Source organism: Halichoerus grypus, chromosome 4 (assembly GCF_964656455.1).
Source record: "Halichoerus grypus chromosome 4, mHalGry1.hap1.1, whole genome shotgun sequence".
Lineage (NCBI taxonomy): Eukaryota > Metazoa > Chordata > Mammalia > Carnivora > Phocidae > Halichoerus > Halichoerus grypus.
Window position 1 is genome coordinate 187,034,280 of NC_135715.1, and position 25,901 is coordinate 187,060,180.

At 51.3% G+C, this 25,901-nt stretch overlaps 1 protein-coding gene across 4 annotated transcripts in view; it reads left to right on the plus strand.

The window, feature by feature from the left end:
* INPP5D (inositol polyphosphate-5-phosphatase D) overlaps positions 1–25,901 on the plus strand; it is a 112,832-nt gene that overhangs the window by 16,437 nt on the left and 70,494 nt on the right. The window lies entirely within an intron of this gene.

A 25,901-nucleotide genomic window follows, 5' to 3' on the forward strand; every position in this document is an offset into this window, starting at 1 on the left:
AGGAGGGATAGACCAGGGTCGGGACGCCATGTCACGGAGGAGCAGCAACAGAGTCTGTGGGGTTTAGCGGAAAAGAAAGTAAAAGTGGAGGAAAGGTGGGGCATGATCACTGATTCCAAAACGTGAAGGGAAGGACGCATTTTGTCCAGAGCTAGCATGTCGTTGAGGGCAGGACAACAGGCAGGTGCCAGGGGCACCGTGCGGTCACTGGAAATGTGTCAAGTGGGAGAAGGTGTGTGGAGTAGAACGCCTCTGGGAAGATGGTGGGGGTCAAAGGAATCACTTCAATGAGCCACTCGGTCAGAGAGTGAGACCCTAAGGGGGTGCTTGAACCAGCCCAGGGGCTCTCGAAGAACCTAAAGAATATCCATTTGAATGTTTCTAGCGCGTCTGGGTCGCTCGCACATCTCGGCCTGGTCACCAGGGATGAATGGCAGCACCCCTCGTATCAGACTGTCCTTTCAGGTCCTTGGCAGCTGCTTATCGTGGGCATGGTGGTCTCTCCCGAGGGGAGGCCCGTGTGGGGCAGACAGTGGACTCCGCGGCCCCCACAGGGTTTTGTGAGTCTAGGACAGTGTGAGCTTTCCTGGCCGGGCTGGCATCCTTGATAGGTGGTTTGCTGAAAGGAGTCTCAACTCTCTTAAGTTAAAAGTTGGTCAATGCTTTTGATCTTTTTTCCCCTTGTGGTTTCTTCTATTCCTTCAAAGTGAAGACGACTTCAAGTATGACTAGGCCTTAAGCTGGAAAAGACATGACTCTGTGGCTTCTCGTACACGTGGCTGTACCCACGGCCCGTAAACTCATCGGCCGCGTCTGGCACGTCCCCCTCTCACCTTCGTACCCTTGCCGTCGTGGCCGTGCGCCCTCCTGGGAGTTGCTGCCTGTCCCGCAGCGGTTTCAGGATCTGGGGCCTCGTCAGGCTTTGGGGGTGTCAAACAATGGAGACTCACTTTGGCTGAGCCCTATAAGGAGTGGGCGGCCCGTGAGGGAGAAGGCCGGGCCTGGGACCAGACGGCTGGGGGCCCTGCACCGGGGCGCGCCCTGCCACGCCTCAGCTGTCCTCTGCCCGTCTGCTCTTGTCCCAGAGACAGGTGTCCTCAGTTACCAGTCCCCAGAGGGGATCTGGGTGGCTCAAACATCAACAGCTTTCTCTGCCCGGGCCACTCAGGGGCCACAGGCAGGCGTGTCAACCAGATGTCTGAGCAGCTGCTCCCCCCCCTCCACCCCCACAGTCAGAGCGTGGGGCCATGGGCAGGCAGGCTTCCTAGAAGAGCTGGGGCCCTGCTGGACTGGTGGGCTGCTGACCCCAGCACTGGGTGGCCCACAGCAGGTAATCAGGGTGCAGGGATCTGTGGGGCCCGGGCGGCCTGCGAAACTTTCTGCTCCAAAGGATACACCTTCCTGCGATCACAAGAGTAGTTGGCTTCCGAGGAGCACGTTGAGGCATGTGTGCAAGGAGATGAAATCAGAGATCTACCAGTTCTCAGTCCTGACCCATTACTGCTTATTTTAACCCTGGTTCCTCTTTTCATGTCGAGGCAAAACCTCATACTCTTTTCTGAGCCGAGCCACAGTTTCTAAATAACTCATTCCTTACACCTGAGCCTGCTTAGTGCCACCAGAATGTGAGGCTCCTAAAATAAGAATCCAGCCTGAAAAACTTGGCCAAGTGAAGCACCCGAGGCTCAACTCGCTTTCTTACTTTAGTTCCCTCTGCTCTTCTCACTGGGCTTCTGTCTTTTTGGACAAAACCAAAGGGCCACCCCACCTCCGTTCTTTGCAGAGGGACCTCAGGTGGTGGGTCCGTGCATCGTGGCGCATGACCGCCCCATTTGGGTCAGGAAGAGGAGCGATCCTCACACTCTAGGACCTTGCTCTCTTTCCACCTTTCTCAGACTTCCAGAAAATCAGAGAGGGGAGGGAAGGCTGTAACTTCATTCCACTCCCCTGCTGTGAGCATGAAGGTAGCTGAGGACTACAGAAGGTGGAACTCACACCCGGGCCTCCACCCCAGAAAGTGTGTCCAGACCTGGCTGGGTGTTGGACCCCTGGGAAGGGTGGACTCCACCCGAGGAGGATGCAGAGGCAGGGCGGTGTAACCTCTCAGGGAGAGAGGCCCCTTTTCCTTCCCACAGTTGTCAATGGAGTCTGATCATAAATGGCATCTGGCCCTTGTGGTTAATCAACCTGGAACGCAGGCAGGAAAGCCTACAACATGTAAAACACCCACCCGGGTGAGTGCTGGCATGGGGGAGCCCCCACCTCTGCCACTGCTGTCTTTCTTTGCTGGGAGGGAACAGACATCGAACAAAACAACCACATCTGCTAGCCGACATAAGTCAGTTCTAACCTCCTGCTCAGGGGAGGGAGGGAAGGAAAAATGGAGGACAAGGAGATGGACGGAGGGGGAGGAAGACCACGGAGAGAGAGGAAAGAAGGAAAGAGAAATGAATGAGAAGAGAAAGAGGAAGGAGGGAAGATGGAGGAGTAGAGGTGGGTGAGGGTGGAGGGCAGTATTCTAGAAGGTTCTAGGCAGTAGTGCCTGGGGGTGGCGGGAAGGGGGCAGGTGTCGTGGTGCTCAGTCTCTCTCAGCTGTGTCCCTTGGGCTGTGGATTTCTGTACCTCAGTTACCTCAGGAGCCCACAGAATTGTCGTCGCGGGGGGGGGTGGGTCAACAGCTCTCTGGCCCCCCGATCCTGAGAAGCTTCTGGTCCTCGGGGGTGAGTAGCGCTCCGAGCCCGGTGTGAGGCCAGAGGAAGGCAGGTCAGCTCCACCCCTCAGGCCTGAGTCTCCCATGCTCACAGGTGGGTCTCTTGTAAACTCCCTTTCTGCCTTGGAAGGGGACGTGCCCCTCCTCTGAGGGCCTGGCTCCAGAAGGGGCTGTTAGGCTTCTGTGCCTTTCCGAAATGGCCCTCCTCCCTGGGAGGTTAAGGACCAGTTGGAAACAGTAGGAGCAGAGCCGATGGGCCAGCCTGAGCGTGAGCAAGGGGGGGGCCGGAGGCTCCAGACGTGTCACCGAAATGGCTGCCCCAAGGCCAGCGCCACAGTCCACGTTGACAGGGCCCTTGGGCCGGATTCCTACAACCCCTCAACCCTTGCTCTCTTTCTGACATCCTTCCTACCAAGAAGAACAAAGCAGGACAAAAAAGCTGCCCCTGGTCCCCGTCACGTCAGTATTCGCCGTGAACTTCCTGTCTTTTGCTCCTGGCTGAGCCTGTGGCCAGGATGCTGGGTGTTCCAGACGGGCACACGCTCAAGCCCGCGTGCAAGGTGCGGCGGACAGCGAGTTTGGAACCGTCTGCCTTGGCCACTCCCGGTCTTCTCTGCCCGTTTGGAAGAAAAGCCCAGCGGCTCAAGCCACCCGGGTGAGAGGCTCAGGGCTCAGTTCCTGGTCCCTGACAGTGGCCGGTGGTAGTTGTCCTGTCGCTTGGGGCAGTGTGGCTTTTGGAGACAGAAAACAAAACTTTCTAAAAGCCGTTCGTCACAAGTGTCCCGGAGGGTAAACGGTTGAGCCATTGTTATTAAGTTCAGGAAGAGGGTGGCAGCTATTATTGTTCTGAGTGGTCACCCAGTGAAGCAGAGATTCCGTCTGAGCCGCCCGGGCGAAGGATGTGGCTCTCACACACTTCCTGACATTGCACAACGGGACGGAGCAGAAGGTGCGGGCGAGAGGCGACGCGCAGGGCCGCCCTGCACCACCGCTCGGCCGTGGGGGGCGGGGGGCCGGGGACCTGGCGGTCCCTTCAGGCCCTGACGACCACGTTCTAGAAGCCTGCATTTTTTTAAAATTAAATTAATTTTATTTTATTTTATTTTTTTAATTGTATCTGCTGTTGAACACGGGCAGCTCAAAACATCCCCCAGTTTGCCTTTACCTTCAAAAGGGAATTGGATGGGGATAAAATTTTTGAGGACCACGGTTTTTTTTGTTTTTGTTTTTGTTTTTCAAAATTCTATAGAGGCATTGTTCTACTGCCTTCCAAAATGCGCTATTACACATAGCCCCGAAGACAAAATCCAAGGCCAACCTGGTGCTGGTTCCAATATAGGGAACCAGGTTTTTTTTCTTTTTCTGATTTGAAGCTGGTAGTTGTTTTTTTTGTTGTTTTTTTTTTCTACCCCTGTCGTTTTCCCTTTGTTGGTAGTTCCTGAAATGGGTTCAGCCTGTTCCGTCTGCAAATTTGGGTCTTTCTTTGGCTCAGACTTCTCTTCTGTTTGGTCTTTGAGTACATTTTTATCCCAGCTCTTCCGACTTTTGTCATCCCCACCTCCTGATGACTGTCTTTGCTTTCTCTGCCCGCCCCCCCACCCCGCCCCCATGCATCTTGTCCGTGCCTCTCATGCTCCAAGCCTTCTGGTCCACCTTGCCCCCCCATGGATGCATTTCCTCTTAGCCGCCCAAAGCAGAGCTCACGTGGGGCCGACACCAGCTGTGGTTGGTGGGCTTGGGCGCGGGAATAGGATGCAGTTGTAACCAAGGAGATATGAAGGGAAGCACTGTGTGGGGCTTCTGGGAAAGGTTTATTTGTCTTAGAAAGAGATACAAGGATGGCGTCTGCCTTCGGCTCAGGTCATGATCCCAGGGTCCTGGAGTCGAGCCCCACATCAGGCTCCCTGCTCTACCGGGAGCCTGCTTCTCCCTCTGCCTGCTTCTCCCTCTGTTTGTGCTCTCTCTCTCGGTCAAATAAATAAATGAAATCTTTAAAAAAAAAAAGAGATACAAGGATGAAATGGTCCCTTTTCTACCTTTGGAAGCTGTCATAGTGTATAATAGCTGGGGCTGAGGCTCCCATCTTGCAAGCAAGAGGGGAGGTAGCTGGGGAGTGAGGCCGATATGTAGAGGGCAGAGCAGAAAGGTACAATGAACTCAGGTCCCCGATGACACCACTGAATTAACTGAACAGAATTAACCAACCTGGTCACCGCCTTGCCTCTCGTCTTCCTGTTTGTGAGATCATTCCTTTTTGTTCAAGTAACTGAATTAGGGTTTTCTGTCACCTGCAGCTCCAAGTATTCTAACATGCAGAGGTTTGGGCTGTCCTAGGGGAATCTCAAAGCAGAAAATGAAAACTTTAAATTGAACATCAAGTTTCATGGCCCCCAAAGCCCACAAGCCATGATCCGACCCCTGTGGTCTCTGACTCTTCCCTCTCCCTAGCTCCGGCCTGCACCATGTTGCTGGACCCACTCCCACCCCCACCCCGCCCCTGACATTCCCTGACCCACGTCACCATGCCAGACATCCTGGAGTTCAGTATCTCTTTGTCCAACTGTAACCACAGAAAGCACAAAAACCAATCCATATTTCAGCCATTTCTGCCCTGGGAAGTTACCTCCATTACTTGCTTACTATAGATGGTTTAGCCGCTGTGCTCGGCGTTGCCTTTCAAGATGAGGTTCTGGGTCTAGCTTTCACATATGCAAGAGGACGCTTAAAGTCACCCAACAGAAGGGAGTCTTTCCTCTAAGAAAATACCCCCCCTACAGAGGCCTTCCCTGATGACTCCATAAAAATGTCTACCCACCCCCACCTGTCGCCCCAACCCCATATCCTGCTTTATCTTCCCTGTGGCACTTGTAATTGCCCGCTTTACTTGATTTACTTATTGTCTGTCCTCGAATGGTCCCTGGCATGTGGTGGCCACTTGGTAAATATATCAAACGACTGATGTCTGCTGCCGCCCGTAAGAATATGGAAGGAACTGCATGTTTCAGCTACAATGGTGACTTGGGTGGCGCTCGCCACACTTAACAGCTCTCCACTGGGTGTCCATGGGATGCGCCTGATCTGTTTGTTGACTCCTCACCCTTGCTTTTCACGCCTTGACCAGTTTCCTCTGCATTCTGGGCAGGGAAGTTTCCCTGCTCCCCAGTCTCGGTTTTGCTCTCACCCCCTCCGATGTGGATTTGAATTCCACCACTGAGTTTTTCATTCTGCTGCAAGCCGGCCTGATCTGACTGGTCTCCCTCTTTAACTGGCCCTGTTTGTTTGTTCATCTTTCCTGTTCTCTTCTCGTGAGGAGAAGGAGGTGCCGAGTCTGGGCTTCTCTGTCCTGTCTTGATGGGGACCTGTTCGAGAACTGTTATGGTCTTATGGCTGCTCACTGGGCTCCTGTCACTCCAGCTTTGGAGAAGTGGGAGGACAGAAGGAGGAGGTCAGGGCAGGGGCTGGTGGCTGGGGTCCCATGAGGCAGCAGGAAGAGAGAGCCTTGGGGATACTGGAGGGGTCAGAGGGAGGGTCCCCTAACTCCCCCTGGGCCCTACACCCTCATCCCTCCTCACCATTGCCCCCATTTATTGAGCCCTTCCTGGAGCCAACCACTTGATATATGACCTTTAATTGAATCCTGGAAGGGAGTATCATTATCATTATTCCCATTTGAAATACAAGGAAACTAAGGGGCTAACATTATTTGCTTGGTTCATACAACTAGTCAGTGATAGGATAGGGATGTTATTTGATCTGCCATGCTCTGGCTTAAGGGCCAGGCCACCCTCCCTCTCCTTGGCTTGGCTCTTAGTCACCAAGGCGCCTTGTAGTCTGGGCGCCTGGCTGGAAGGCCAGATTGAGTCTGATGCTGCCGCCATGTTTGGCTACTGACCTCTGCTTTCCTGGCCACCCAAGGTTGGCCCCGGCAATGGAACCAGCTGCGAACTGTATGGCACTTGAACCTTTAACCTTCTTGAATGAGGCTCAAGATGACCCTACTCTTAAGCCGAGTCCAGTCAGCTCTATAGCCATATCTCCTGACCATATTCCTTAATGACTTGTCGTTCCAGAATGACTTAGCTCAGAGATTCCCCATTTGTTCATCTGCTTGTTCATTCAGCAAATTCTGCTTAGGGCACTGGGGGTACGGTAGTTAGTCAACCTTGTACACATAGTCCTTGCCCTTATGGGATGGATGTTCGCTTTAGAGACTGATGACAACCAATTACCAAGATTATCTCCTGGGCCCCAGATTTGTATACCTTGCAGTAGAGGTGTGTCAGGTGTCTTCATAGCAAAAGGAGCTTCCCTCAAATGGGAGGAAATGAATGACCCAACCAATCCCTCCAAAAAATCATCACTCCCTTTCTGTGCTCCCCTAGCACTTCCCCTCTTCCTGCTACCATGCCCTTCCCATGTGGGTGGCCCTCAGCTCTGTGTCTGTCTCCCCCCACCTCTCCACCCCTGTGAGCTGTGGGTGCCTCGGGAACACAAGTGAGGGTTCGTTTGCTTCTTGTGTGCTCTAGAGCCTGGCACAGGACAGAGAATTCACAACCGTTCATTGAACGAAAGGCCCATTTGGACTTGGCTTGAAGATGGTGCCTCTGTTTACCACTCAGTGCTCACAAACCCTTTGAGGTTAACCTTAATCCCCCTGTTCTTGGCAGAGGTGTGCCCCACTTGGAGCAACCCCGAGATGGAAAAATCCAAATTTCTTCCCAAGTATTCAATGAATTAGTAGGTAATCCGTTAGTCATTTTTACAAAGACATTCACTGTTAGAGAGTAGGAAGTTCTCAAAGTCCCTTCATTGAAGCTGCCCCTGACTGTCCAAGTCAAGGGTCCCTGGAGGGCGGATGGCCATCAGAGTGCCTGCCTGTCTCTCTACCACATTTATGCTCCTTCATGACTTGGGGGAAAATGTTCTGAAGTTTTGAAATGAAGAACTGTGTTTTCCAAAATCCAATATTTCTGGCAAATACACTCTGAAGACCCTGGAAAGAGGCCATAGCACCTCATACTGACAAGGACAGGACACAAGGACATAGTCCCAGGCTTTAAAGAGGGAAACCGTACATTCACAACAAGTAGATTTCAAGGTTACTCAGAAGTCTGCAAGAAAAACTGTTGACTGCTCGGGAAACCAAACAACAGAATGGCTCTCCCTTTGTGGGAAGGCATCGAGGAGATAGTTACTCCTAACGACAGCAAGCTCCTCCCTGCCCCAGGATCTTTGCACTTGCCCTGCCCTCTGTCTGGGACTCTATCCCTCTAGATTACCACATAGCTAACTGCCCCAAAGTTACTCCCAGGTCTCCCCATCTAAAGCCATGCCCTGCCCTGACAGTCATTCTGCTATGACCCTGTTTTATTTTTCTTCATAGCTCTTATCACTGTCAGCAACCATATTAGTTTTCTTTTGCTGCTGTGATGAATTACTGCAAATGTAGTGATTTAGAAACAACACAGATGTGGGGCGCCTGGCTGCTCGGTTGGTAGAGCGTGTGACTCTTAATCTCAGGGTTGTAAGTTTGAGTCCCACGTTGGGGGTAGAGATTAGTTAAAAATAAAATCTTAAAAAAAAAACCCCACAAATGTATTATCTTACAGTTTTGGGGGTTGGTAGTCTGAAATGGATTTCACTGGGCTAACATCAAGGTGTTGGCAGGACTGTGGTCCTTTCTGGAAACTAGGGGATAAATCTGTCTTCTTGCCTTTTCCACTTCCTAGGGGTCCCCCGCGTTTCTTGGCTCATAGCCCATTTTTCCATCTTCAGAGCCAGCAAAAGGCAGGGGGAGAAAGGGCCTTTCTCCCCTTGCCACATCTCTGGTTCTGACTCTCCTCTTTCCCTTATGAGGACCCTCGGGATTTGATTGAGCCCACCTGAATAATTCAGAACGCTCTCCCTATCTCAAGGTCAATACATTAGCAATCCTTAATTCCTTCTGCATCTTAATTCCCCCCCCCCCATGCTGTGCAACAAAACATATCTCTGGGATTCAGGTATCAGGACGTGGACTTCTTTGAGGGGGTTCTGCCCACCACAGTGACTCTCTGTTATTTATCGACTCACTCATTTGTCATTTATCTCCGCTATGAGGATGTGAAACCCAGGGGTGCTAAGACCTTGTCTTTCTTGCTCACTGCTGCGTCTGCCGCTGTTAGAAGAGCATGTGACACATGGCAGCTTCTCCTTTGCTAAACGGTTGAATGAAGAGGTAAATTTGTACTATGAGTGAGGGAGGAAAGGCCTCCATTTCTTTACGTCTACAAGGAGGGGAGTGTAGTAGAGACCTCCAAAGGCCTCTGCGCTCTAGAATTTTACAGTTCCTTCCATGACAATGACATTGACCAAGGTTTAGGAGAGGGGCGTGCTCCGAGCAGCTGTTTGGGATCTGCAGCAAGAGCGGCAGGAACCGGGTCTGGGACGAAGGGAAGGCAGCCGGGGAGCTTGGGGGTGAGCAGCAGAGTTAATCCGGGAGCTGCCCCAGGCTGCATCTTCCCGAGGCAGCTCCTCTCCAGGCTGAGGACACAGGCTTGTCTGCCAGCTGTCATTTCTGTCTCCCACCAAGTACCTTGAGAGTTTCACAGAGAGAAATGAAGCAAGCTAGAAAGAAGAGCATCTCAGGGATGTGTAATTAAGGATAAAAATATCCCTCCCAGGCTCCCAGCAATGGGGAGGCAGAAAATGCCCCTGATCTGGGGACCAGGGGAACCATGAAGGGTTTTGAAAGATAATGATTGGTACAGGTTTTTAGTATGGATAAGCTTGCACAATTAGAAACACCATCTATATCCGAACAGCACCAAAAGACACGTGGTTACATTCTTGACAGGGAGGAGTTCAAAGCGTGCAGCTTTGTTAAATACAGAACCTTTGCTTGGGGCGAGAGAAAAGGGGAAACGGACATAGAGAAGGAGAAGATGGGCTTCCTTCTTTTGGTGCAGCAGAGGGAAATGACGATTCTGGAGGCAAATGTTGAATACTGGAGGTGGAGGAGGACCTAGAGGCTCCTGACAACACCCCCTGCCCCCCATCTCCCCTCCCTTCCATCTTGAGCTGGACAGAACCAGGACACAGAGCCCATGACTGTCTCACCGCCCCCCCCCCCCCGGGCCCCCATCCCCCACTCCAGTCCTCTGCACTCCTCAGCCCCACCCCACGCTTCCCACCTCAAGGATGTATTCCTGCTGGAAGGTGTGAACACATTTCGACCCCATGGTGCAAATGGTTACCCAGGAAGGAGCAGAAAGATAAATCACATGGCCTGAGAGAGATGGGAAAATACGTAGCCTCTCCATCTGAGTGCAGCGAGCGTGAGGCCCCGCAGCTTACCTAGCCCGGCTGGGCCCACTCACTCCCTCACTCTTTTGGCTAACTTTTCTTTTCTTTTTTTGCCTTAAGAGGGATTCTTGCAGGTCAGTATTTGTTATCTCTGCTTTTTCTCTTAGCAAACTAGTAAATGGGGGTGAGGAAGTTCAAACTGAAAATACTCAGCAGAGAGAAAATCCCCGGCCACCGGGACCTGCCTTGCTTCTGGGGAAACTGTCCATGTAAATAGGTTTCTCTAAAATTTAACTTTAGAACCTGTAACATACTTGCCATCGCAAAAATAGTCTTAAAGACCTTATGGGAAGTACTTGGAATGCTCATTATGGCATTCTTTAAATGTCGACTCTGATATCTGGGGGAGAGATTTGCAAAAATTTGGCAACGGGTAGCATCGTGCCTGGTCAGCTAGAGCTAAGTGTGCACGCTTTTCGGCATGCTGTGGTTCCCTTTAAAAATGAAAGTGGTCAAAAGGTACAAACTTCCCCTTATAAAATCAGTAAGTCCTGGGGATGTAATGTACAACACGGTAGCTGTAGTTAATGATAGGGTATTGTATATTTGAAAATTGCTAAAAGAGTAGGTAGATAGCAAAAAGCTCTGACTACAAGAAGAAATACTTTGTAGCTGCGCGGTGATAGATGTTAATTAAACAGGTCCCGGTGATCATTTTGCAGTATATACATGCCTATATCGAATCATTATGTTGTACCCTGGAAGCTAATATAATGTTGTATGTCAGTTATATCTCAATTTTTTTCATGTAAAAAGCAAAGTTTATTGGAAATGTTACCTGGGAAGAGAGAGGAGTAATAATATTAATAATAGCATCATCGCTCGGAGTCCTCGTGCCATCCAGAGCTCCCTCCTGCTGCCAGCGCTGAGCAGGCTTCAGACTGCACCCGCTTTGGCCAACGAATGTTCTCACTGGTGCCTCCCGAGTGCCCCTCTTCTGCCTCCACCCCGTTTGCCCCGTGCTGCTCCCTGGGGTCTAGAAACAGATGATGCCCTGGTTCTCTCGCTGGTAGAGCCCAGGAGATTCTCTAGCTCTGGGGAATGAGGCGGCCACTGGCCACATGTGGACAAGTACTTGGGTTGCAGTTAGTCTGACCGTTTTTAATTGTTTTAACCATGGCTGAGGTGTCACTTTGGTAATAATTATTTTCCTTTTAAATATTTCACTTCTTATCTTTATTTTACCATTATTGCTACAGGAAATGGGATCGTCTCAGAAAATCTGGGGCTCAGAAACGCTGTAGCTTCGGGTCCCACACAGGAGTCCCCACAGAGACTGGGGGAAGGAAGCCTGAGGCCTGATTGAGGAAGAGCTGGACCCTAGGCTGGGGAGTTCAGAGACTGTTCTGCGGGAGCAGTAGGGAGCCACGGAGGGTTGTGTGTAACACAAAATGAACCGTTTTCAAATGAACAACTCTGTGACATCTCGCAGGTTCACAGTGTTGCGTGATCACCACCTCTGTGTAGTTCCCACACATCGTGATCATCCCAACATAAAACCCCAGACACATATAATAATAATTTTGAAGTTAGTTGTTTTTTTTTTTAATTACCTTTTATTCCTTATGCTCCTTTCCCTGGGTGTCAAGACCCATGTAGAGAGTTGCTCCTGTTCTCTCCCCCTTCCCTTTCTTTCTTGTTTTCCTGTCTTTTTCTTTTCTTGCTTTCTCTTTTTTATTTTTTTATTTTTTATTTTTTTGCTTTCTCTTTTTTTAAAATATTTCATTTATTTATTCAAGAAAGAGAGACAGAGAGCGTGAGCGGGGAGGAAAGGGAGAAGCAGGCTCCCCGCTGAGCAGGACCCCTGGATCATGACCTGAGCTGGAGGCAGACGCTTAACCGACTGAGCCACCCAGGCGCCCCGGCTTGCTTTCTTTTCAACCCAAGTGAAATGTGAACATGCCCCTTCAAGGGTTCCAACAAAAAGCACGGAGAGTAGAAAGCAAAAGTCTGCCCTCAGCATCCCCGCACCCCTCTCTCCTCGGTGGGGGCAGCCACTGCTAGGCATGTGGCATTTGCCATTTGGGTGTACATTTACACAGAGGTGGGAGCTGGTACACACATATAGGGATTTTGTAAAAAACAAACGGGATTATGCTGTCCATATTGTTCCACAATTTGCTTTCTTCTCTTAGCAGTTTGTCTTTGAGATTTATCCAAGTCAGTTCACATACCTCTGTGCCTCTCAGCCATTGTTACCATACAGTTCATCTTCCCACGGATCATCATTTAGACCGCGTCCTTGTTGTTAGCACAAAAAACCAACACTGCAATCAGCAGGCTCGTGCGGGCCTCTGTCACACGTGCTGCAAGTTCTCTTCAAGATGGTATTAGTAGGGTAAAGGAACGCATGTTCTTATCCTACATACACAGCCTTTTCATCCTGCCAAAAACCCCTTCCAAGTGGCCCTCCCACCCGGTGTCGCTTGGGGCCCACCAACCATGTCCCCACATCCTCTCAATACTAGACATCGTCAGGGTCTATAATTTTCACCAAGCAGTGGGTGAAACATGCAATCTCAATATTTTATTTTACATTTCCTTCATTATAAACATTTTTTCCTATGTTCACTGGCCTTTTGTATTTCTTTTCCTGTGAATTGCCTATTTATAGTCTTTGTCAGTTTTTTCCCTTTTAAAAAATCTTTCTGGTTTTAAAAAAAGCTCTTTATATGTTTTGTGTGTTAATTTTTGGGAGGTTAGTTAGTTATGACATAAATATTTTCTCCCAACCTGTCATGTTTTAAAAACTTTGTTTATGGTTTGTCATGTGGAATTTTAGCAGTGTTTATGTGGTCAAATGTTTTCATTTATGGATTCTGGGTTTTATGAATTATTCATCTCAATATTATTTATCCAGGGAAAATGTTATTTTTTTCCTAACACTTTCACGATAAGCTTTTATCTCTTTATGTTTACATTTGATATAAAATAGGGATTATAAGCTCATCCTCCAAATGGAAAGCCACACTGTATGTTGAAACATCCTTCGCAACGGCCACCTTATCACACACTAAATTCCTACCTGGTGCTAATCTGCTTTTGGGCTCTTCCTTCTGATGCATGGACTGATGAGTTTATTGTTGCCCTGATTCCATTACATCCTTACTATGTGGCTTTGTCGTGTGTGTTCCCATCCGGTGGCCTAAGTTCCTATTGATCGCTCTTCTCTTCATTCCTTGGGGTTTTCATGCATTTTCTTTTCCAGGTGAATTTTATAATCAGCTTGCAAAGTTCTTTTAAAAAATCCGTTGGAGTTTGTATGTATACATTGAATGTATAAATTCATTAGAAAAGAAGTTACATCCTTACACTATCCTTACATAGCATCCCTTTTGTTTGCTCAGATTTCCTTTATATATATATATATATATATATTTTTTTTTTTTTTAAGATTTTATTTATTTGTCAGAGAGAGAGAGCACAAGCAGGGGGAGCGGCAGGCAAGGCTGAACAAGGAGCCCGATGCGGGACTCGATCCCAGGACCCCGAGATCATGACCTGAGCCGAAGACAGACGCTTAACCGCCTGAGCTACCCAGGCATCTCTCAGATTTCCTTTTATGTCTGTTTTATGCTGTCTTTTATATTTTCTCAATATAGTTCTTATATCTTACATTCTTACATGTGATGGAGTTTAGTTACGTTGGCAGACAGAATCTCTTTTCCAGGACATTTTCTGATTGGGCTTTGTTGATGTCTTGGGAAGTTGCGGTGTTTGGGGCTGCTCTCACCTATGTTTCTGAATTATCTCGTGAGTTTTCATTGTTTCTTTAATGTATTCTTTGGCTTCTAGAGAGGCCACACGATTGAAGTACACCATCTTGTCTGCAAATAATGATAGATGCGTCTCTTCTTTTCAAGAGGACTGATTGCGGGTGAGGGGAGTCGTTTTGGGTGTCTTCTGCTGGCAGGGACCCGCAGTGATGCCCATCGGGGGCAATGGCGTTTGCTGGTATCTTGCTTCTGATTTCCGAGGATATTTCTCCTCCGGATGGAGGATGCAAATCAAAGACAAGGAGTAAAATGGGAATGCCCAGAGGAGGGATCCACCAAACAGGGCCCAAACTGGAGTGGCAGAGTGGATGGGCAGCTGAGTAAAGCCAAGTTGTCAGTGCCCAGTGGATCTTCCATCTGACTCACCCACTGCTCCACATCATGGAGCTCTGCTTCCACCCGCTTCTGTTCGGCACCCAGCATAATTGGGACGGACGCCTGCTAGCTTGGAGGTAGCCACACATGGGTGAGCCCACCTCCTGGATCCTAATCTGAATCACTGGTGTAAATGAGAGGGAGAGCCCAGCGGCACCAGAGGCCACGTCCAGGTTGACTGATGGTGGCATACTGTCCTCCTCACCCATATTCCTCCATGCAGTTCTCGACCAAAAAAAAAAAAAAATCATGGATGAATATGACAAAATGCTTTATTGAAACTATGTATATTATATCAAAGACCACAAACTGGCACTCCTCCCCTCCCCCCCGTGTTGGATTTCCTGTTCTCTTTGCCTGACATATGTTTTTAAAAATGATGAACCAGCTAAGAGCATTTTTAGAAATTCCAAGATTTTATAAAATGTTCTGAATTTTTTAGCATCCCTTGAAAAATTTGAAGACCTGATAAGCTTAGACCTGCTTCACCCCAGGGTAAGCCTCCCCCTTTCGGTGTGGCATTTCCCTTTGATGGGACGGAGTCCCCACCTCTCCCTACTGCTTCACTCCCAACCTGTTCCACTTGTTTCCACCACGTGCCTGGCCTCCGCAGGCAGCTGATTGCTATCAGATACAACAAATGAGCTAATTCATCAGGCTAGCAAACGTACATCGGCCTTCTGTGTAAATAAAATAAGAAAACTAGGTTCACCTGCCTTGGGCTGTTCCTGATGAACTCCTGCTAGTTCCCAGGACTGCCACTTGCTTTGGTACCTCTTACAAACCATGCTGTTAGTCATCTGATCTAGAATCTTGCCGGAAATGGACACAAAGCTCACTAAAATGTCAACGACAGAAGAAGCCGCCTGACCCATCGTGAAAATCACAGCCCGCCTGGCCTGCCCGCAGGCATCTGGCCGCCCCCTCTGCTCTGCCCTCCCATGGTTGAGTTCCCACGCAGAGTGCTCTTCCTCCCCTGGGGGAGGCTTGGATTCTATAGAAACAGGTATGGCTGTATTCCCCTTTTCTGTCTGGGGCTTCGGGCCACGGGGGAGGGGGGCTTCTGTCAGTTCCTCGGAGCAGCATGAACCTGCAAACGGTGACTTTCAGTTCCTCTGCAGAGCAGGATGTTTACCTCGAGCTGCCCGTCCCCTGCTGTCTACTGCACTGAGCCTCTCACCCCCCGAAAGGGGACACTGGCGGCTTCATTCCTCACTGTGTCTTGCCAACCAGAACATGTCGCTACCGTCCTTTCCAGACAATCCTACGGACCCAGTAGGCAGGCGGGAGGCTTCCTGATTTGATCTGGGCCTCTGTCTTTACGTGAAAAAGTGCTTTTCCTCGCTGAACGGTAACCTCCCTCCACGCCCCCCGTCCCCCAACGAATCACTAACCATCTTGTGGCAACGGTATTTTTTCCTGACCCAGTGTTGCTTCCAGAGGCTGGGGCCGTGCAGAGGGAAAGGCAAGCATGTTCATGAGGCCTCTCAGAATGAAAGGGACGATTTTGCCGAAGTCGTAAGTGTCGCTGGGCCCCATGCAGTGGCAAACATTTGACGCCAAGTTCTCCAGCGGAGAAAGCAAGGCCCTCGTGTTGCAGTGTTTGCCAATTCCTGTGGTATAAATACTCTCACCAGGCCTCCCACCACAGCGGCCACATTTAGTAACCAGCTCTCAGGGTTCCGGAAGAATTGGGTTTTGGGCCAGTATGGGTTAGCACAGTTGGCGCGAGCCGACCGCAGTCGCATACGTCTGGCCCGCGTATTATAAATGCATGCTTGTTACCGCTCCGGCGAAGTCTGCGTGCCTCTCCGACAGTAGGCGTCCTTATTCGAGACGCCTGTGGCTTGTTAGGGCTCAGCCAGATTAATAATCACCTCTGCTTTACCCAGAGCCCTTTTTATCCCCAAACCCTTATTTATCAGTTTTACCCATTCCTTTTTTTAAAATCACATTTGGGGAAGGTATGTTTTTTTTCCTACCTGACTTTTCTACTTAATTTTACCACTCCTCTGAGCTTCAGTTTACCCATCTGAAAAATGGGAGTTGATAATATATTAGCATATTCAACCCAGAGCAGGTTTTCCATGATGATGATAAGGGCTCTTACTGACAGAGCCATGCCCTGGGCTTGTATTAGCTCATTTCAATGCCTGGCCGGGGAGATCTTAGAATCTTCATTTATGGCCAAGGACATTGGCTTAGATTGGAAAGTTAAATGCCGTATCCCAGGTCATACAACTATTTGGTGGTGGAACTAAGATTTGAATTTGTGGCTGACGGTGTTTTTAAAAAAAATGAGTCGCAAGCATTAAAAAATCTGAGACTTCATGCAAGAGTCTGGATTTTTACCTTCCCTTGAATATTCTGAAGTTCTGGCAACCTTGGGCCTGTGTTACCCCATGGGGATATAATTGGATATAAGTGAAGCTGATCCCTTCAAAGGGACATTTTTCCAATGTGCCACAGTCCCCACCTCTCCCTAGTGCCTCCCACCCTGCCTGCTTCACTCACAGCAGGCTCCAGATTTTGTGCTTTTTACTTACAGGCCACATTGCTTTCTAACTAACAGTTAATTCCCCTTGCCACTTCTTCCTCCACTTGACCAAGAGAAAAACTGAGACATAGGAGATTTGGGTAATTAATTCAGGTCAAATCAGAAAGGCCGCAACACAGCAAAGAACCTATCTCTTGCTATCAGGCTACATGATCAAAACCACAGTGCATTCTCACTCTACAGTAATGCCTTACCCACTGCCTTGGTCCTTTCTTACCCTTTATGCACTTGCATACCCTTCCTTTAATAGGGCAACCACCTGAGTGGGTGTCTTTTTATTTGAATGTGTTCTTACAAAATGTCCATTGTTGTTTATGTGCAATTTTAATTCGCTGAAATGATACCATAGCTCTCTATTTTCTACTTTCTTCACCAAAGGATCTTGTGAAGATCCTTCCATGTTGCGTCTTACACGTCAAGTCTTTGCTTTTGGCTGCTGCGTGATGCCCCGTGTATACCTCGACTGCCCTTTGCCTGTCCGCTCTCCCAGTGATGGGCACCCAGACCTCTGCCACCACGAAGTTGTGATGGCCATCCGAGTAGGTGGCCCAGTGTGAGCCTTAGGGCATATACGCAGGGGTGAAAATGCTGGGTCATAGACTACACACGTATACTTTGCCTAAATTGTGTCTGATGGTTCTCCAGAAGTCTGCATGGTCTACTTGATTCTTTATATAACACAGATGTTGAAGGAGAGTGGAGGGAGAGAGGGCTTATAGATATATAATATCCATTAGGAAATAAGTTCCTTTGGATGGAGTTCAAAACAGACTTGCCTCCTACCAAAGGTCCCAGAACACACAGGCAGAAAAGTTGGAGGACAGCCCCCTTTCGGAGTCTAAGAGCCCAGAACCTAGAGTAAGGGACCCGAGGCCTGGTTCAGGTCCTGTGCTGCCACTTACAGGGCAGGGCATTTGGCCCTTTTGAGCCTCAGTTTCTTCCTCTGTAAAATGGGAAGACCAGCAGAAACTCAAGGAAATTTGTTTGGGTGCTCAAAACACATTCGTCCTTCCTGCCTTCATTCTCAGCACTCAGGTAAATACGTGATGCATTTTGTCACCTAAATGCTGAGTTTCTGAGTACACTCAGTCTCAATAAGGAATTTAGTCTTGCTGGCTCAGGGACTCACAGGACCAGAGGCCCAGCTGCCTGAGTGGGTTTTGGACTAGTCTATGCAGAAGGTGAGGCAGGATATGCACTGAGAGTGTGCTGAGCCCGAGGGAGGTGAGGAGGGAGGAAGCAGAGAGGGATGGTGGTGGACCTCATGGGTGGCCATGTTTGTGGGGGTAAGAGGAAGTTACGGGCTTCGAGTCTGATCAGTTCCTTCATAAAGTGGGGGGGGGGCGGTCCAAATTCTTTGCTGTTGGTGAGGGACTTGGGTAGAGGGCTTGAGGGAGAATTCTTGGATCAGTTGTAAGGGAAGGCTCAAGATGAACAAGGACCGGTTTGGGGGAGTTGAGCATCACAGGTCAAGATCTTCCAGAAGCTGACGCTGAGCTTGAGTACTCAATTCACTCAAGCAAAGCTCCCGGGAGAAGCCTATACGGGGCTGGGAGATGCAGGCCAGAGAAGGGTGAAGCCAAGCAAAGGTGCAGTGCAGGTGAAGTCTCAGACCCAGCCTGATCCCACAAGGAGCTCTGGAGTGTGAGTTAGACCTCAGGGTTTGTCCTGCATGGAGGCAGAGTTGGGCTTTTGCATATATGCTCCAGGCACGCATTGGCACCTTTGGAGGGCGCAGGGAACGTAGAGCTCCCGGTCTCTCCTGAATGTCTGTAGGAGTGAGGCGGCTCCACGGCCCAAGGAGAATCATGTGAGGTTGCAGGGTCGAGCCTTCAGCAGCAAGGCACAGAGTCCCCCGAAGAGCGGGGCTGGGAGCATAGAATGGGGAAGGGATCCGAGGAGAACCGGGCAGGACACCAGCAGCACTCCATGCAAGGACCTAGCTGTGATTTGAAACTGTAATTTATAGGGACACCGATACTTTGTGTCAGCCTCTCCCTCTGCCTGCCATGATGTTTCCCTCTCTTTGCCTGATCCGCTGCTACCTGTCCTTTGTACCTCAGCTGAGGTGTCGCTGCTCTGACAAATAATTCCTGACCTGCCAAAGTCTCTTCGTAAGACCCAGGGCACCGTCTTCTCCTTACTGCTTCTGCACCGTGGGATTATCAACTGAATTGTTTATTGTACTCTATCTCACTTCTTCACTAGACTGTGGCCAAGCCCTGGGTGGGGGCACCTGGTAAGAGGTCAGTAACTGTGTGGGCTGCCTGCTGGCTCGATGGCCTCCTGGCCCTGGCTGACTCCAGCCCTGATCAGATGCAGAAGGTGGTTGGGGAACTGAGCCTGGACAGGGGCTTCCACGGGCAGGGCCTGCGGACGTGCAGACTGGGGGTGGGAGTGGTCCCGTGGAGATGGGAGCTCTGGTGACCACGGAGGGGTCTTGTTGGAAAGATGGTGGGGCCCAGAGGGGCCTGAAGGCCTACACAGAGGACAGGCTTGGAAGCCGGAGAGCAGACATAGTGGGAATGAGGGCGTCAACTGGAGGATTTGTCCCTTGTGGCAGATGCTGGTGACAAAACAAGGTGTGTTTTATCAACTTCCTCATGGGTAAGTGGAGATAGTTCTGTCATGAAGTTTCAGTTAAGAGAAAGGCTCTCAGGAAAAGTTCGTTCTTCCCTTCAGACTTGTTAATCTGTCAGTGTTTGCCGTGTGACAAGCTCAAAAATCTCAGTGGTTCACAACAACAAACATCTCTTTTCCTGTCCTGGGCCTGCACGTTGGCTAGTTGGCTGATCTAGGCTGGGTTCTCCTAGACTCAGCTACGCAGGGCTGGACTCCACGGTTCTGGTCAGGTCTGGGTCTGACCTTCATGCCTCTGTTCTTGGCCCACATTGAAGGGCCAGAGGCTCCCTGGGGCATCTCTTCTCACGGCAGATTGCAGGGGTCCAGGAGGGGCGAGCAGAACCCCACATTGTCCATTAAGCCCTGAGCTTAGAACTGGCACTTTTGCCCACATTGCATTGGCCGAGGCAAGTCGTGTGGCCAAACCCAACATCCGTGGGCAGAGAAGTAAATTCTTCACACACTAGTGCAAGATGTTGTGAGACGCCATGAGGAGGGCTGCTCCCCTCCCCCGAGTCTGAAGTCTGGGCTTCTGTTTGTGTGAGCTCTTGGAGAAAGCAGGAAACCTTGCCCATAGTACCTGACAACCTTGCTAGGCTGCTGGGTGTGATGCCTAGTTTCTAGCTGTCAGCTGTGACCATTGACGAAGGACCCATCCTGGCCCAGGGCCTTCACTGTGGGCTTGCAGTCCCCAGACGGGGATGCCGCCATCCGGGCGCCCAGACCACATGCTGGCAGATGGAGCGCCTGAGCCCTGTTTCCCGCTGTAGTGGCGCCAGCAGAACCCTCCGACGATGCATCTAGAGCTGTCATTTCAGTACCAGCCCGAGGTGTCAGTTTCTCTGCCCTCTAGCCTGCAGCTCCTTTGATGTGAGAGGTTCAAAGCGCTCTCTGAGCCACTCAAGTCTGTGAGGAGAGCTCCGCGCGTCCTCCCCTGCACGGATAGCGGAGAGTGAAAGGCAGAGATTTGCGACCTCACGATCTCAAGTCCCAGTGGGGATCCCAGCTCACAAGTGATGAAGCCGAACAAGCTGCGGAATGTGGTGGGGGTGGGGTTTGACCTGGCATCTGAGTTTTCCCTGGCAGGAGAGCACAGGACGCAGGACGGCTGGTTCCGTGGGCGGGGGTGCGGGGCAGTCTGGGAGGGGCCACAGGAGCAGTATGGGGGCACTGGACCGGTGGAGGGTTACAAGCCCAGGGAAGGGGCATGGGTTGAGAAATGGAGACATTGGCTCTGAGCATCGGGGAGGGATGTGGATTTAGAAGTAAGTGCAGACTGGCAGTGAGCAGAACCCATGCCAAGTCGTTCTGGGAAGTCTGCCCAAAACAAGGCAAGAGAAAAGCCAAAGAACCCAGTTTCAGGAAGTGGGGACTGGTTAGAACAAGGTAGATGGGAGGTCCCAGCCTGCTGGCTGGGAGTAGGACAGAGTACCGCCCCCCACCCCAACCCGTCCAGGCCCACCTGACCCAGTGGACAGCCTGGTGCTTGCCGGGGAGCTGGGGATGAGCATGGCGTGAGCATGGTATGAGCTGGGAGCACTGATGTCCTGCTGGCTACAGCTGGTGGGTGGGGCCGGGGCAGGCTTGGCAATCGCCACTTTTCTTCCTTTGAGCTCCATATCTCCTCCCGTAGCTGCCACATCATTGCCTTCTGCACGTGTGAGACTCTGAACCGGCCTAGTGTCGGCTTTCATGCTTTCCGCACCCTCAAACATGTGACTTGGGGGACCCTGCCAGGGGGCAGGCCAGTGGAGACAAGACCGTACCCACAGATAACAAATACCAGCCTCCCCACCCCCATCCCCACCCACCGCAGCTCGGAGGGCAGTCCTGCTGCCACCCGGGATTCAAGCTTCTCCCGCGTGCCGGGTTTCACACCACCCAACCCACCCACTGAGCCGCTGGAGGCTGAAGTCTGCCGGAGAATCTCTAACCACCTGGTTCCACCCCGAGTTGGCGGCTCCCTGCGTCTGGTATCCTCCCTCCTGTCTAGCTAGAAAGTCCGTGGGTCCCCACCCACCACCTCCCATCCTCTCGCTCATCTTGAAGCGTGCCCTTGGGTGCTGCTCTTCTGACAGCGTCGCGGAGCACCCGAGACTCCGTTTTCTCCGCCGTAAAATAGAGCAGTAGCACCAGCTGTGATATCAGATCCACTGTGCAGCAGAGAGCAGACCCAGCACCCCTGGCCCAGCTCAGTTTCTTCCATTTGGGGAGTGGGGTCGTCACCTAAGAAGAGCCAGAGAGGTTCCAGGAGACCCCTCCTCAGAGGGACCCCTCGCCTGCCCCCGGCACAGGACACGCCGCGGGGAACTGTGTTCTTGCCACCTCGAACCTGTCTCCCCAGGGGCCGACACACGGACTGTTCAGTGTTACAAAACAAGGAAAGGTGGAGCAGACCCGCTGCCCTGGACCTGGAGAGCCCACGTTCCCCACCCTCCCAGTGCCACGCACAGCTCACGGCCCTCCAAGTCCCTTGAACCCACAACACCAGGCTGTTTCCGAGACAGGGCGGTCCAGCTTCCTGCTGCCTGACTGCCAGAAAGGGGCCCCTCCAAAAGGTCCCACAAAGAGTTCTGAGACATCCCGGAGGACCCCTCAATGTGCCTCGGCCAGCACTGAGCGCTGTCCCTTTCCCCGTCAGCTCCCAGTCCTGAGGGGCTGCGGCAGGGGAGACCCTTGGAGAAGCTTCGTGCTGCCCATTGGGCACCCCGAGGTCGGCAGGGTCCCTGCCCCTGCCTCCTCCATCCGCTTGGGCCGCGTGACCCTCTGCGGTTGTCTGTATATTCTTGGTACGTTAGTATCATTACAGTTATCTGAGCATCAAAGATGTTTCCCAGATGCAGCCTTAGTACAGCAACCGACAGAAGCACAGAGACCAGGAACGTTTTTAAACAACTTTTTAAAAAAATCTGACACTCTCAGACAAGATGCCTTGGAAGCCCCTCTCCTCTGTGTGTGTATCCTTGTGTGTACGTGTGCGTGTTAATTACACGGGCTAGGTTGCATAAGCTCCTTTTTAAAACTTTTTAATTGCTGGGTATAGCTCAAAAACGTGTTTATGTGTAGCCGCCGTGCAGATGAAGGTAAATTAATCTGAAGTTGTAAAGTCCCTATCTTTCCCTATAAAATGACTGTTTTGTGGGGGGACATTCTGAGACTCGTAGACAGCCCGCTCCTCCTCCGCCACCCCCGGCTGGTGTCCGCGTCTTTAGCATCTGTCCACGCTTGCCTGAATCCCTTGTTGCTGTGACAGTTGGCTATAGCGACGACGTCCGTCTTTCCTCCGACGGTTATTAGTTGGCGTTCTCCTGTGAGGAAGAGCGCTCTCTTACTTGCATTTGTTTACATCGGAATGGACTCATCAGTTGCTCGTTTATTCCGTGAATTATAATTATTGTTATTATTCATCTGGATGCTCAAATGGTGCTCTCATAAACGTCATCATTTTCTGAGCATTTCCTTACTTCCTGGGCCAACAGATGTTCTAGGCCTGCCGGATACCTTTCCCGCCCGGCCCCAGAATCAGCCTCCTCGCCCAGGTGCCTGGGTCTTCTTAGCGATGAGTGGTATTTAGCAACCAAGACCTGAGCTCTGAGTGTACTCATGGGGGCATCTGTTGTTCACACGCTGTGTCAGCAGAGCTAGGACACACGCGTGTGGGGACACACGTGGGGACCCACATGCACACTCACACGTGCATCAGTGTTTGCCTGGATACAGGTGAATGCACCTTGCGTGCCCCCTGATACGCCCCCGTCCAATACGACCCTACAGACAGTTCGTTCTTGCCTGACTGGTTTCACAGTGTGAAGCCTGGCTCCCATTGCTCCTTATTTCTCAGCATTTGCCCGTTTCCCCGGATGTAGCCAGTCTCCCGCTCTGCTGCCCCTGGGCCCCTGGGTCAGGCCTCCTTCTAAGGTGCCGCCTGCGTCTTCTGCCTGCTGATCACCTCCTTGGCCCCAGCCCCCAAAGCCCCATTGCCTTCAAAGGAAGAGCAGGGAAAGGAAGCAAAACAATAAATAGGTTTTGAAGAGAAGAGGGGAAGGGGAGGGAAGGACAGGGACGGGCTGATCGGCCTTTAAAGAGACACATCCTGGGGTCCCTCCTAGGCCTTATAGCTGAAGAGGGATTTCTAGATCTCAAGTTGGCCTCCAAAGCTCTCCCCAAGCCTGCCTGTCCCCTGCTGTCTCTCCCATTAACCGAGTTACTAAAACCAGAGATCTGGAGTGTCCTTCCTGGCCCCTGGCCCCTCCCTGGCTGTTCAGTCCAGCTCTGGCTCCATCCTGCCCCCCTTCCTCCACTGCACCTCCCCAGTGCAAGCACCAGAGTGGGGTTGCCAGCACTCCCCCACACTTCTATCCTGCCCTACACAATAGCCAAAGTGATAATTCCAAAAAAGCAAATCTGATCGAATCACATACATACACACGCATGCATGCACACACGCGTACGCACACACACACGTGCACGCACTCACACTTTGAAATGTCTTTAGTGGCTCCAAGTCTCTCTTAGAACAAAATCCAAACTTGGCAAGGCCCCAAAGGCCCAAGAGACCCATGATCTGGTCTCTTCCCTTCTCCCTTCTTCACCCAAGTTGGGGTCTGCAATTCTTAGGAAGAGGTTTTGGAAGAAGGTGGAAAGGATTGAGAACGACCTCAAAGGCAGAAGGGGAGCCAAGCAAAGAATTTCAGGGGCTGGCAGGGAGAGGGGAGGGCTGAGGCAGGGCCAGAAGGAGGTGGGTCCCCTCGGCAGTGTGCAGAGGACAGGACGGGGGCATCCAGCCCCTGCGGAGCTGATGTCTAAGTGGAGGGAACAGTGCTGGACCTCAGGAGCTTCAGAGCTCTGGGGGTGGGAGGTGAGGTTCCAGAACACAGAGCCTGGGCCTGGACATGACCTCTGACTCTGCTCCATAGCGCGGTGCCTCAGTGGATATGTGGGAGCCCCAGGTCTGGGGGCTCCAAGGCCTGGGCTGAATCCAGCTCTGCCCCCACCACCACCCCTGAGGCCTCTCCACCCTCCACGGGAAAATGGGAACAGTGACACCAGCCACCCCAAGGCCCTCCCGGCCATTTCTTCACAGTAGCCAAATGCCGTGGTCACCCTGCTTCAGACCTTCTAGTGACTTTCTCATTGAACTTACATGAAATGCTTTGCTGCAGTGGAATAATGAGCATGGTTTGGGGTTTGTTTTTTTTTCCCACTTCTTAATACCTTTTCATCATTCGTGAAATTTCCACAATGATTGTATACACTCGTTCATTTAACACACGGACTGGTAGAAGCTTGAGGAGGGGGTGCCTTGCAGCAGCGGCTTCCTGCCCACCCTCCACAACCCGCCGCCCCCCCAGCTCCCACTCGGCTCTCCCTCTCCTCCTGTGCCTAGACCTCTTTCAGTTCCCCATTTAGATCCCAGACAGTGCTGAAGTTACACTTACCCCCTGGGAAAGTTGAGCCTGTCCAGCGCTCTGGCCTCCCTGCCCTGCTTGCTCTTCCTCTGGAGGGTGTCTGAAAGTCACAGCTATTTCTGGAAATACCCCATTTCTCAGAGTGCACAGCCCTGAGCCTCCAGCAGACCAGACACTCAGCTGCCCTTTGTTGTAAAGACCCTGGTGGTGGTATCTTCCCGAACCCTGGGGCTAGGGCCGGGGCCGGCCCTCTTCCCTTGCTCTGACTTTCCCCAGGAGTGTAGTACCTGGGTAAGCTCAGGTGCCATGCGATAGGGTGAAGGGGCCCTTCCTTCAACTTTTCTAATGTGAGGCCTGTTGCATTGTGCCCGTTTCCCAGAACAGGGGTGGGGCCACTCACTACCCTTGAAAGGGTTTCAGGGACCATATGAGGCAGAGCCAAGCAGGGTCCCTTTCCTTCTGGGACTTAGAAACTTGTGGGAAGGCAGACACCGCAGGGAGCAGTGGGGAGGGCTTTGTGGAAATGGTAGTGCTGGAAAGCGCCTGGAACTTTCCATACACCTGGAGATCTTAATGGAGACAGAAGAGAAAGGTCTTCTGTTTCACAATCTGAACTAACCCCTCCCATGTTTTTTTTTTCTGTGTGACTTTTTTGTGGGATTCACGTCGATCCCACAAATTTCAAAGGGCCGTCCGCTCTGGGCCCACCCATCCTAAGTTGACAGGCTGACTTAACAGAGGAAATGCTGCTCCTTGCTTTTTCAAAATCGAGCTGTCTGTGACGTGCTCTAGGTATCCGCTAAAGAGAGAGGGAGCTCATTCCTGATGGTAGGAGAGTTGGCGCGGAGCGGAAATCCAGCCGTCCGCAGGCCCTACCCCGGGGAGGGTCTCTCATCGCGTGGGGCTCATGTTCCCGGTGCAAGTGCAACGTGGGGCTGCAGGGTTTCTCTGTTTCAAAATGACTCGATAAATCTCTTCAGGAAGGTAGTGGCCGCGGAATGAGGAACAAAGTCTGGAGGCCCCAACCGTTAAGGATGGAGGGCAGCCCCCCTTCCCCGGGAGCGTGGCCAGTTCTCCCTCCGGGTGTGAGCGCCTCCTTAGCAGGCAGA